General features: G+C 37.4%; 1 long non-coding RNA gene across 1 annotated transcript in view; it reads right to left on the bottom strand.

Annotated features, from left to right (window-relative positions):
- The window catches only part of LOC123334886, a 43,154-nt gene extending 38,265 nt beyond the window's left edge, over positions 1-4,889 (bottom strand). The window contains exon 1 of the long non-coding RNA XR_006553078.2: positions 4,683-4,889. This is a non-coding gene — a long non-coding RNA (uncharacterized LOC123334886). The remainder of the gene's footprint in view (positions 1-4,682) is intronic.
- Between the last annotated feature and the right edge of the window lie 5,321 nt (positions 4,890-10,210).

Raw genomic sequence — 10,210 nt, 5'->3', positions numbered from 1 at the left:
GTTTTTTATATCCTATCTCTTCTCCCTAATGACCTGCCTTAATCTGTACTACACTTTGGTGCTCTTCTGTCTCCTTCCCTCTTTCTGAAAAGAAAAAGAATGCAATTATTTGGATTTGGGTTTCAATTGTGACAGACTCTAAAAGAAAGAGCTGTCTGTGTCTACACGGTCAAAGGGATCCTTGTGAGATGAGGCAATTACCCAGAATTTCAGGCCCCAAATTTCACAAAGAACAAAATTGATATCTGCTCTTGGAAGAGGAGGGAGTCGATCTGAGTGACCCAGACTGAGAGATTTCTATAGTTAATCACTTAATGGAAGGGAAAAAAAATATTGAGGAAATAAGTCTTATTTTAGAGGATTCTTTCCACTCTACATTTATGCCTGATTTCAGATTTATTTGAAAGCCATTAAAACATATAAGCAGGAAAAGCACAAAGAAGTAACTGGGTGAAACAAAAAGTTAAAAAGCACAACCCCTGCTCAGTTTCATACTCACACGGCCACAACTGTGGCTGCCTAACCTTTTGAAAATAAGCAAATTCAGTTTTCCCTAACATTCAGAGTAGATCCATACTGGCATAAATCCATACCCAGAGCAATGTTTACTTGAACCACTCTCCTTCTGATATACCTGTAAGAGTGTGAGCTCAGAGAAATACACACAAAGGTGCCCTTTAGGATCTTGTGACCCCAGCAATATATTCCTCTGTATGATTTCAAATATTTAATCAATTGCTCTGTGCACACAGCATCTGTAAAATGTTTTCCAGTAAATTTCTATGAAATGCAGTAAATGTCAACATTACAAAGAGTTTGCCATTAGACACTGATGAAAAATAGTCTCAAAGAAGTCTGCTTAAACATGTCTGCCCTCCCAAATAACAATACACTTTGAGTTTACAATAAAGGAAATTTGGAAATAATATTAAGATATTATACTTGCCACATAATATTTTATCTATTTTATATCAAAAGTTATTTTGTTTTTTCATTTGTATAACAAAAAACAAGTATTAGTATTCTGTAAAACAAAGATATATTTAAAAATCAGTTCACAATGGCCCAGTTTCAAACATACACCAAAAACTGATGGAATTTCTACAACTGTCAGCTCTAAGAGTTCCTTCCTTTCTTCATTTCTTGTCTTTACTTGATATTTTACAAAGCAGTTTTAGTGCTACAGAAAAAAAAAATACAACTCTTAATATTAGGATTTTAGAGTATTTTTTTAAAGAAAAAATTTTAGCTTTTTCCAGTTAGTTTTTGTTAATATGAAAATATATATATGTGTGTGTGTGTGTGTGTGTATATACATATATATATATATATCAGAGAAGGCAATGTTAAGTGGGACAGGGATTTTAAAAATAATGGTGTAAAAGTTCCCTGATGGCTGGGCTTTGCTGGTGGCTCAGACAGTAAATAATCTGACTATGATGCAAAAGTTCTGGTTTCGATTCCTGGGTTGGGAAGATCCCCTGGAGGAGAGCATGGCAACCCACTCCAGTATTTTTGTCTGGAGAATTCCCATGGACAGAGGAGCCTGGTGGGCTATAGTCCATGTGGTGTCAAAGAGTTGGACATGACTGAGCGACTAAGCACAGCACAAAGGGCTAGATTTAATGTTAATTTACTTTGTCAGAATTTTTTAATGATTCCCTATTCATTGTAGTTCACTTCAGGAGTGCAAAATAATGCCCAGAAAAAGTTTTCCGTACTGGTGGTTGTGAGTGATTTTTTTTTATATCCTAATTTTTTTATATCCTTCATGAAAGTTTGAAGTTTGTTCAAATAGATGGATGATACTGTATCATTAATAAAAGAAGAGTGAACTGTTATGTTTGAGGAAATAAAAAAGACTGAAAGTTAATTAACAAACTGAGTGGAAAAAATAACATCCTCTAAAATTTTATAGAATGTAAATTTATAACCATCTGGCCATAAATTGCTGATGTTGATGAGTAGCAAGTGAAGTTTGTGTGCACAGTCTGGCCTGAGTATCTTTGGAGGGGTGAACTTGGTGTGACTTTTTGTTTATTTGCCCTGGCCTCGATTTTTTTTTGAAAAATTACATGACCTGCTCTGTGAAAGAAGCCGTTGTGTTACAATGTGAAATCTGTTACAAATATTTACCATTGGGGAATGCAGGAGCATGGATAAGTGCCAGCCAGACTAACTATAAAATTCACTGCACATTTTGGAACTAGTCACTCAGATCACACTGGGCTAAAATTCCTTTTTCTAATGAGATCATGCTGCCACATATTATTGGCCTTTTGTGCCATCAAATTATGAATTCCATACTTTTCCCTAGATAAAATATTTACTTTTAAACATCTGGATGAGGGCCTGCATCCTTTAACAACTGCTGCTCATCTGATGGAGACACACAGATATTTTAAAAGGTGACTCTCCCTTTGGAAAAAAAAAATATTCAATAGACGGTACTTTAACTGAGATTTCAGATGCACTGCACAACTGGAATCACCCTGCTTAGCTTAGAAGAGGTTGTGCTGCCTAGTTTTTTAAAAAGGAAAATTCTGGTTTTGCTGTTGAACCAAAGCATTCATATCCATTTCCTCTGCCTACTCTCACTTCATTGCAAGGGAGAGCCAACAAGTACCCTGATTTGTGGTTTTGGCTTCATATTCTTTCCCATACCTGCCACACAAACTTCTAACAGTAGGAAACATTCTCCTTCCTTGAGTAGATATAATACTGCTTTTATACAAAGCCATGGATCTTTTTTTTTTTCCCCGTTCTCTTTGCCAATTTAGATTCCTATTTGTATCTATGGGATGATGTGGCTTAATTTCTCAGTCTTTGATGTCCACTAACTTCTTACTTACTGCTAAATTTGGGCTTTGTGGACATCTTCCCAAGCACATTGATATGCAACCAACCTAATGGTGCTCCGTACAGGAAGCCCTAATCTTGACTAACTGACAAGATTTAAATTGAGGAGACATCTTCTGCTGATTAGCTCCCACACCCACAATTATCCAACTGGGGTGTCAAGCAAGGTTTAACATCTCCACTGATTCTGGTCTCAGGAGAAATCTGGGAGGAAATGCAATCGCTTTTAATAACTGCTGCCTTCTGAACATGCAGACTCCCCAGCTGCACAATTTCCAGCCATTCAAGCTCCCTTCAAAATTAACCTTTCCAGCGAAAATATAATTTCACACAAAATGAACCACCAAGTGATTTTCAGCATAATTTATTCAAATTGCTGAACTCAGAATGGCAGAGCAATCTACAGTCCGAACAGACCCATGAATCAAGAAATAAAAAAGTTTATGTACCCAACTGTCTCCTGGCAAATATGGGACTAATTTTAAACATTCCCAGAATTCTTTGTGGATGCTACACTCGAGCACCTGCTTCTCATTAAAATTCAATTGATCTGAATTTTTTGCAAATAAGATTTGATTGCTTTCCATATCATAAAACAGCATAGGCTATATTGCTCTGAATCACCTATTGTGTAACATATGTGTCCAGTTCATCTGTATTACTTCAGTTTATGGCTGAGACCCACAGTTTTCCTTTTTGTAAGTTTATAATAAGATTCTATAGATTTCCTCTTCGATCATTTAATGATTGGAACATTTGGCTGAGCCAAATGCCTTGATTCACTACAGGTCTTTTGGCTTTAAGAAAAACAATTCCCTGATTAAAAATGTGGTATACATCCTGTTACAAATCACACTACAGTTTCACACATTCTAAGTATGATGGCTGAATCATATATTCTAGAAGTTAATGACTTTTTAAAAATACATTTTTAAGTATTTATCAAAGTTGAAGATGGCAGAGCTGTGGAATAGAGCATATTAATTCTTTTGCTCCAGGCAGGTATTAGGCACTTCTGAAATCTCATATAGAGTCTCAGTAAGGCAATGTGTTATTCCTTTCCACTGCTCTGGGAGCGTATCTGTCCTTCAGTCTAGTGAGAGCACACCCCCTGTTGTCATCAGGAAATCACTTCCGTTCTCTGCGAGTCTCTTCCATGGCTCTTTTATAGGTGAGACAAGCTAATAAGTGGCAATTTGCTAGCTGAGGCTCCTGGAAGTTTAAGAAACCTGGACTGGTGTCTCTATGCGTTTCCTGTCAGGCTGATAACAGTGTTACAACATCTTATGTTTAATCCACTTGGTACCTAAGTTTAAGTTGAAATGCTCAGTAAGGAAATCATTTTTCCAGCTGATTCAATATCCAATTTTCATAGTGGGCTGAAGCAAAAACACAGTGGATTTGCCATCAATATCAACCCACAACATATGAAATGAAAATAACCCTTTGAAGGGTTGGTTTCAAACCCAATTTGAAGTTTATTGAAGTACACTAACATGCATACAACTAAAGATATCCAGTGTTTACAGTCAGAGTAGCTAGATATTGATTATGCACCTTTTACCATGAAAGAAAACAATTCTAATGTAACTGAATCACTTGTCTTTCTGCCAAATCTGTCATTTTATTATAGGACAAGTAGCTATAATTTCTTATTTTTTTTTGTTTCTGTTTATTTTTTTATCTGGTTGCTAAAAGTAAACAAAAAAAAAGATGGCATTAGTGTGTTTTAAATTTGGCTTCTAAACTCATTACTGTGAGAGGGTTAGAGAACTATGGCAAGAGAAGGAGCAGACACATACAAGTACCCATAGGAGACATACCTCAATCTTTTTCTTTAAGTTTTGAATACCTCTGCCGGTAGGAATCCAGACTAGAATGAGAAACAGCACACACCTCTGAAAAGCGAGTGGTAGGCTGGTCAGCGCAAGTGGAAGAGGGCTTCCTAGTGCTAACGTATGCCGCATTCAGAGGCGGCCTTCTCCTACAGTGTTTCCTGCTTTTACTTCCAGCAGTTCTGTTCATTCGGTGATGAAAGGCTTGCCTTGAATTGGAGTAAGCACAGAAACAGGTGTAGGCCCTAAGGATCCATTAATTACCTTAAGCAGCAGGGGCTGCTGAGCACCAAATCCCAGGACTGAGCAATGGGAGGAGCGTTTTAATTTACAAGGCAGAACATAGCTTGGGGGAGGGGGAGAAGATAGATCTCTCAACCTCACTTCAACAAGACAGCAAATAGCTTATGGGTGCCAGAAAAAAAGAAGAAAACAACAAGTATGGACCCGGACTGTGTGATACCAGACAAGTAGAACAGGCCATGGGAACAGCAGGAGGAGACACCAGGACCTCGAGTCAGGAACCTGATGTTAATGGGGGCCCCATTTGGCATTCCATTAAAGCAGAAAGAGAATTACAGCTTACTAAGGCATCTTTGAGTTAATAATAGTCAAAATGAATAAACGTCATTATAGTTAAGGAAAAATGTGGAATGATTCAATGTACATGCTGAAGTAGCTACCTCTCTAGAGCCAAAATATGAGAACCAAATATTTCCTTCCAACAGGAAGAACATTCATTAAATCCTCAACTGTTTATCGAAAAGATACTATGTGGAGATTACTGTATTTGATATAGAGGGTTATTTGAATCAAATAGGATCCTATCCCTGAGAGAATCTGCTTCAAGCAGGTGAGTTAAGATATGCATGAGCTAAGATGGGCAGTCAGCAGAATTTTTATACTATTACTAGAAAGAGTTAAGTCTGAAAGGTGCATCAAAAAGCCATTGGAGTTCAGAGGGGAGACACAAACACACACACACACACACACACACACACAAACACACACAGCCATACAAACACACTCTCTTGATGGCTGACTGCCGAAGACTTTGTGTAGAAAGGCTCACATTCTAAGTAGGCATTCCTTTGGTTTAACTAGCAGGGAGGACAGTCTTGGATGGACAAAGTGGTAAAGTCTAGTTCCATTAAAGCTGGGACTTGGGTTAATCAAATGCATGCCCTTGAAAAAGAGTACCACCTTAAAAGCCTTTGTCCTTAGCATCTCACTTGCCTTATTCATATACTTTAAGTGGTCTGTCTCTTGCCAAACTTCACATATTATTCTATATGAAAATAATGGTCCATCTGATTTAAACCTTGTACTTTTTCTTTAAAAACTTATGTCATTCCCCCAATACAAAGCTAACACATGTGGCAATGTTGAGCTGCTCTAGTGGAAGTAGAAGTGGGTGCTGGAGTCCAGCACCACCAGGTAAGTCACCTGTCCTTTTCTCCATTCACTTACACACCGTGTCTCCTCATTCCTCACCCTACCCAGACCAATGGCCAAAGAACTTGAAGAAGCATCTGGGAATAACTCTGCATATTTTCATTAATTTATTCAACAAAATTTGAGCATCTAGAATGTCCCCCGAAATGTGCTATGAGGTAATGACAGAATGTTGGCTACAGGAGACAGAGGTCCTATCTCAAGGTGCTTACAGTCAAGCTACAAATAAAGATCATATAAGGTCATGGTGAAAATGGAGGCAGCAAGGAACCTGAGGGCCCAAATATGAGAGAATTTGAATACAAAGTTAGTGTGGTTTTGCTTAATGTCACTGTACTTCTGGTTTGTTTTTTTTTTAAATAGGGGCATGATGGGCTCAAACTACCACTTAGGTAGGAGTATAATCTAGCACAACCACTTAAAGTAGGAGTGTGCAATCAGTTCAGTCGCTCAGTTGTGTCCCACTCTTTGCAACCCCATGGACTGAAGCACACCAGGCCTCCCTGTCCATTGCCAACTCCCAGAGTTTACTCAAACTCATGTCCATTGAGTCGGTGATGCCATCCAACCATCTCATCTGTTGTCCCCTTCTCCTCCTGCTGTCAATCTTTCCCAGCATCAGGGTCTTCTCAAATGAGTCAGTTCCTCGCATCAGTTGGCCAAAGTATTGGAGTTTCAGCTTCAACATCAGTCCTTCCAAAGAATATTCAGGACTGATTTCCATTAGGATGGACTGGTTGGATCTCCTTGCTGTCCAAGGGACTCTCAAGAGTTTTCTCCAACACCACAGTTCAAAAGCATCAGTCTTCAGCGCTCAGCTTTCTTTATAGTCCAGCTCTCATATCCATACATGACCACTGGAAAAACCATAGTTTTGACTAGACAGACCATTTTTGGTAAAGTAATGTCTCTGCTTTTTAATATGCTGTCTAGGTTGTTCATAACTTTCCTTCCAAGGAGCAAGTGTCTTTTAATTTCATGGCTGCAGTCACCATCTGCAGTGATTCTGGAGCCACAAAAAATAAAGTCTCTCACTGTTTCCACTGTTACCCCATCTATTTGCCAAGAAGTTATGGGACCAGATGCCATGATCTTAGTTTTCTGAATGTTGAGCTTTAAGCCAACTTTTTCACTCTCCTCTTTCACTTTCATCAAGAGGCTCTTTTGTTCTTTTTCGCTTCTGCTATTAGGGTGGTATCATCTGCATATCTGAGGTTATTGATATTTCTCCCGGCAATTTTGATTCCAGCTTGTGCTTCATCCAGCCCAGCGTTTCTCATGATGTACTCTGCATAGAAGTTAAATAAGCAGGGTGACAATATATAGACTTGATGTTCTCCTTTCCCTATTAGGATCCAGTCTGTTTTTCCATGTCCAGTTCTAACTGTTGCTTCCTGACCTGATACAGATTTCTCAAGAAGCAGGTCAGGTGGTCTGGTATTCCCATCTCTTTCAGAATTTTCCAGTTTGTTGTGACCCACACAGTCAAAGGCTTTGGCATAGTCAATAAAGCAGAAATAGATGTTTTTCTGGAACTCTCTCGCTTTTTTAATGATCCAACAGATGTCACCAATTTGATCTCCGGTTCCTCTGCCTTTTCTAGATCCAGCTTGAACATCTGGAATTTCACAGTTCACATACTGCTGAAGCCTGGCTTGGGGAATTTTGAGCATTACTTTACCAGTGTGTGAGATGAGTACAATTGTGTGCTAATTTGAGCATTCTTTGGCATTGCCTTTCTTTGGGATTGGAATGAAAACTGACCTTTTCCAGTCCTGTGGCCACTGTTGTTTTCCAAATTTGATGGCATATTGAGTGGAGCACTTTCACAGCATCATCTTTTAGGATATGAAATAGCCCAACTGGAATTCCATCACCTCCACTAGCTTGGTTCATAGTGATGCTTCCTAAGGCACATTTGACTTCACATTCCAGGATGTCTGGCTCTAGGTGGCTGACCACACCATCGTATTATGTGGGTCATGAGGATCTTTTTTATATAGTTCTTCTGTGTATTCTTGCCACCTCTTCTAATATCTTCTGCTTCTGTTAGGTCCATACCACTTCTGTCCTTTATTGTGTCCATCTTTCCATGAAATGTTCCCTTGGTATCTCTTAATTTTTTTGAAGAGTCTCTAGATTTTTCATTCTACTGTTTTCCTCTATTTCTTTGCATTGATCACTGAGGAAGGCTTGCTTATCTCTCCTTGTTGTGCTTTGCAACTCTGCATTCAAATGGATATATCTTTCCTCTTCTCCTTTGCCTTTCACTTCTCTTCTAGTCACAGCTATGTGTAAGGATTCCTCAGACAACCATTTTGCCTTTTTGTATTTCTTTTCCTTGAGGATGGTCTTTATCCCTGCCCCCTGTCCTGTATAAGACACTATGTTTCTTTTGATTGGTATTAGTTTGTATCTGTTGATCAGATATTCTTTCCAAGTGAAAGTGTTAGCCACTCAGCCATGTCCTACTCAGCAGCACCATGGACTGTAGGCCGCCAGGCTCCTCTGTCCATGGAATGCTCCAAGCAAGAATACTGGAGTGGGTAACCATTCCCATCTCCAGGCAGTCTTCCTGACCCAGGGATTGAACCCAGGTCTGAATTGCAGGTGGATTCTTCACCATCTGAGCCACCAGGGAAACCCCCATTATTCTTTTAGTTACTATTAATATAGTTGTATCTTTTTATTTGTTCTCACACTTTTGTCTTATAATTTCAGAAACTAGTCCATTTATATTTATTATAATAATATAATATCTACAATTATAAGTATTATTTAATAATATAATTACATATAATAATTAAGAAATTTGAAATAGTTTCTACCCTAATTATGTTGGGCTAACTGCTCTCTTTCTCTATCATTTTCCTCCTTTCCTGATTTTTTAAATCTTTGATATAGTTTTTTTTTTTTAATCATTATTTACTTGTTTGTTCTCTAATCCCCACATATTTCTATTCCCTTAATTTGGAAAATACATACTCTACCTCTATTATTCGTAGTTATCCCCAAAATATTAGCTTATATATTTGGCTTTAAGTCCATAGTTAAGGACTATCTATTCTCTCTTTCCAAACATTATGAAGACCTTAGAATGTTTTATCTCCAAACTTGTGTTCTTACCCAATATTTTAATTCTAGCATCTAATATCTAATACAAGTTAGAAATTGTTAGTATTATTCTATATCATCAACTTTTGTTTGAATTAACATTGTATTTGCTATTTTCTCTGATCACCATTCCTCTGTCACTCTCCATCTTTTCTTCTTAATGATTTTTTATTTCTTCATGAAGTTTATCCTCTAGTTCTTTAGGGAAATGTGTTGGTAGTAAGTTCTCTCAATTTTTAATATCTAAAAACAGTCTTAAACAGTTTTACAGACAATACAAATCTGTGTTCGAAATTTGATTTCCTCAGAATTTTATAGATGTTATTCCACAGCTTTCTGGTTTCCATTGCTTATCTACTGCAAAGTCAGAAATCAGTCTAATTGTTGCCATTTAGAAGTTTGTCTTTATTTTCAGTCAATATTCATTTTCATTATAGTAAATCATGATTAGGATGGCTTTTATTTTTCTTATGATTAGTTGGGCTTCAAAAACTGTAAATTCATGGGAACTAATTACCCCATTTAATACTTTCTCCAATTCATTCTATCCCCTATGGAACTCAAATTACATACATCTTAGAATTTCTGTGTCTATGCTTCATATCTTTTAGTATGTCTTCTTGTATCTCCCATTTCTTTATTTCTCTGTGTTGATTTCTAGACAATTTTTCTAGTTCTGTGTTCTGGTTTACTAATCCTCTCTTCACTTTTAACTAATTTGCTGTTTAGTTGTCCCAATCAGTTTCTAATTTCAGTTTTTATATTTGTGTTTCCATGGCTTTCTTTTACAATAATGTCTTGAGAACTGTAATAATGTCTTGCTCTTAGTCATATGTGTTCTTCTCTCTTTTATTTATTTAAATATTTGCTGATTTTACATTTACATATGATAATTCCAATATCTGTAGGTTTGGTTGGTCTGATCTTATTGTTATTGTTTCTACTAA

The sequence above is a fragment of the Bubalus bubalis genome, chromosome 8 (assembly GCF_019923935.1).
Source record: "Bubalus bubalis isolate 160015118507 breed Murrah chromosome 8, NDDB_SH_1, whole genome shotgun sequence".
NCBI lineage: Eukaryota > Metazoa > Chordata > Mammalia > Artiodactyla > Bovidae > Bubalus > Bubalus bubalis.
The sequence above is the reverse complement of the archived record's forward strand: the minus strand, read 5'-3'. Positions and strand labels throughout refer to the sequence as shown.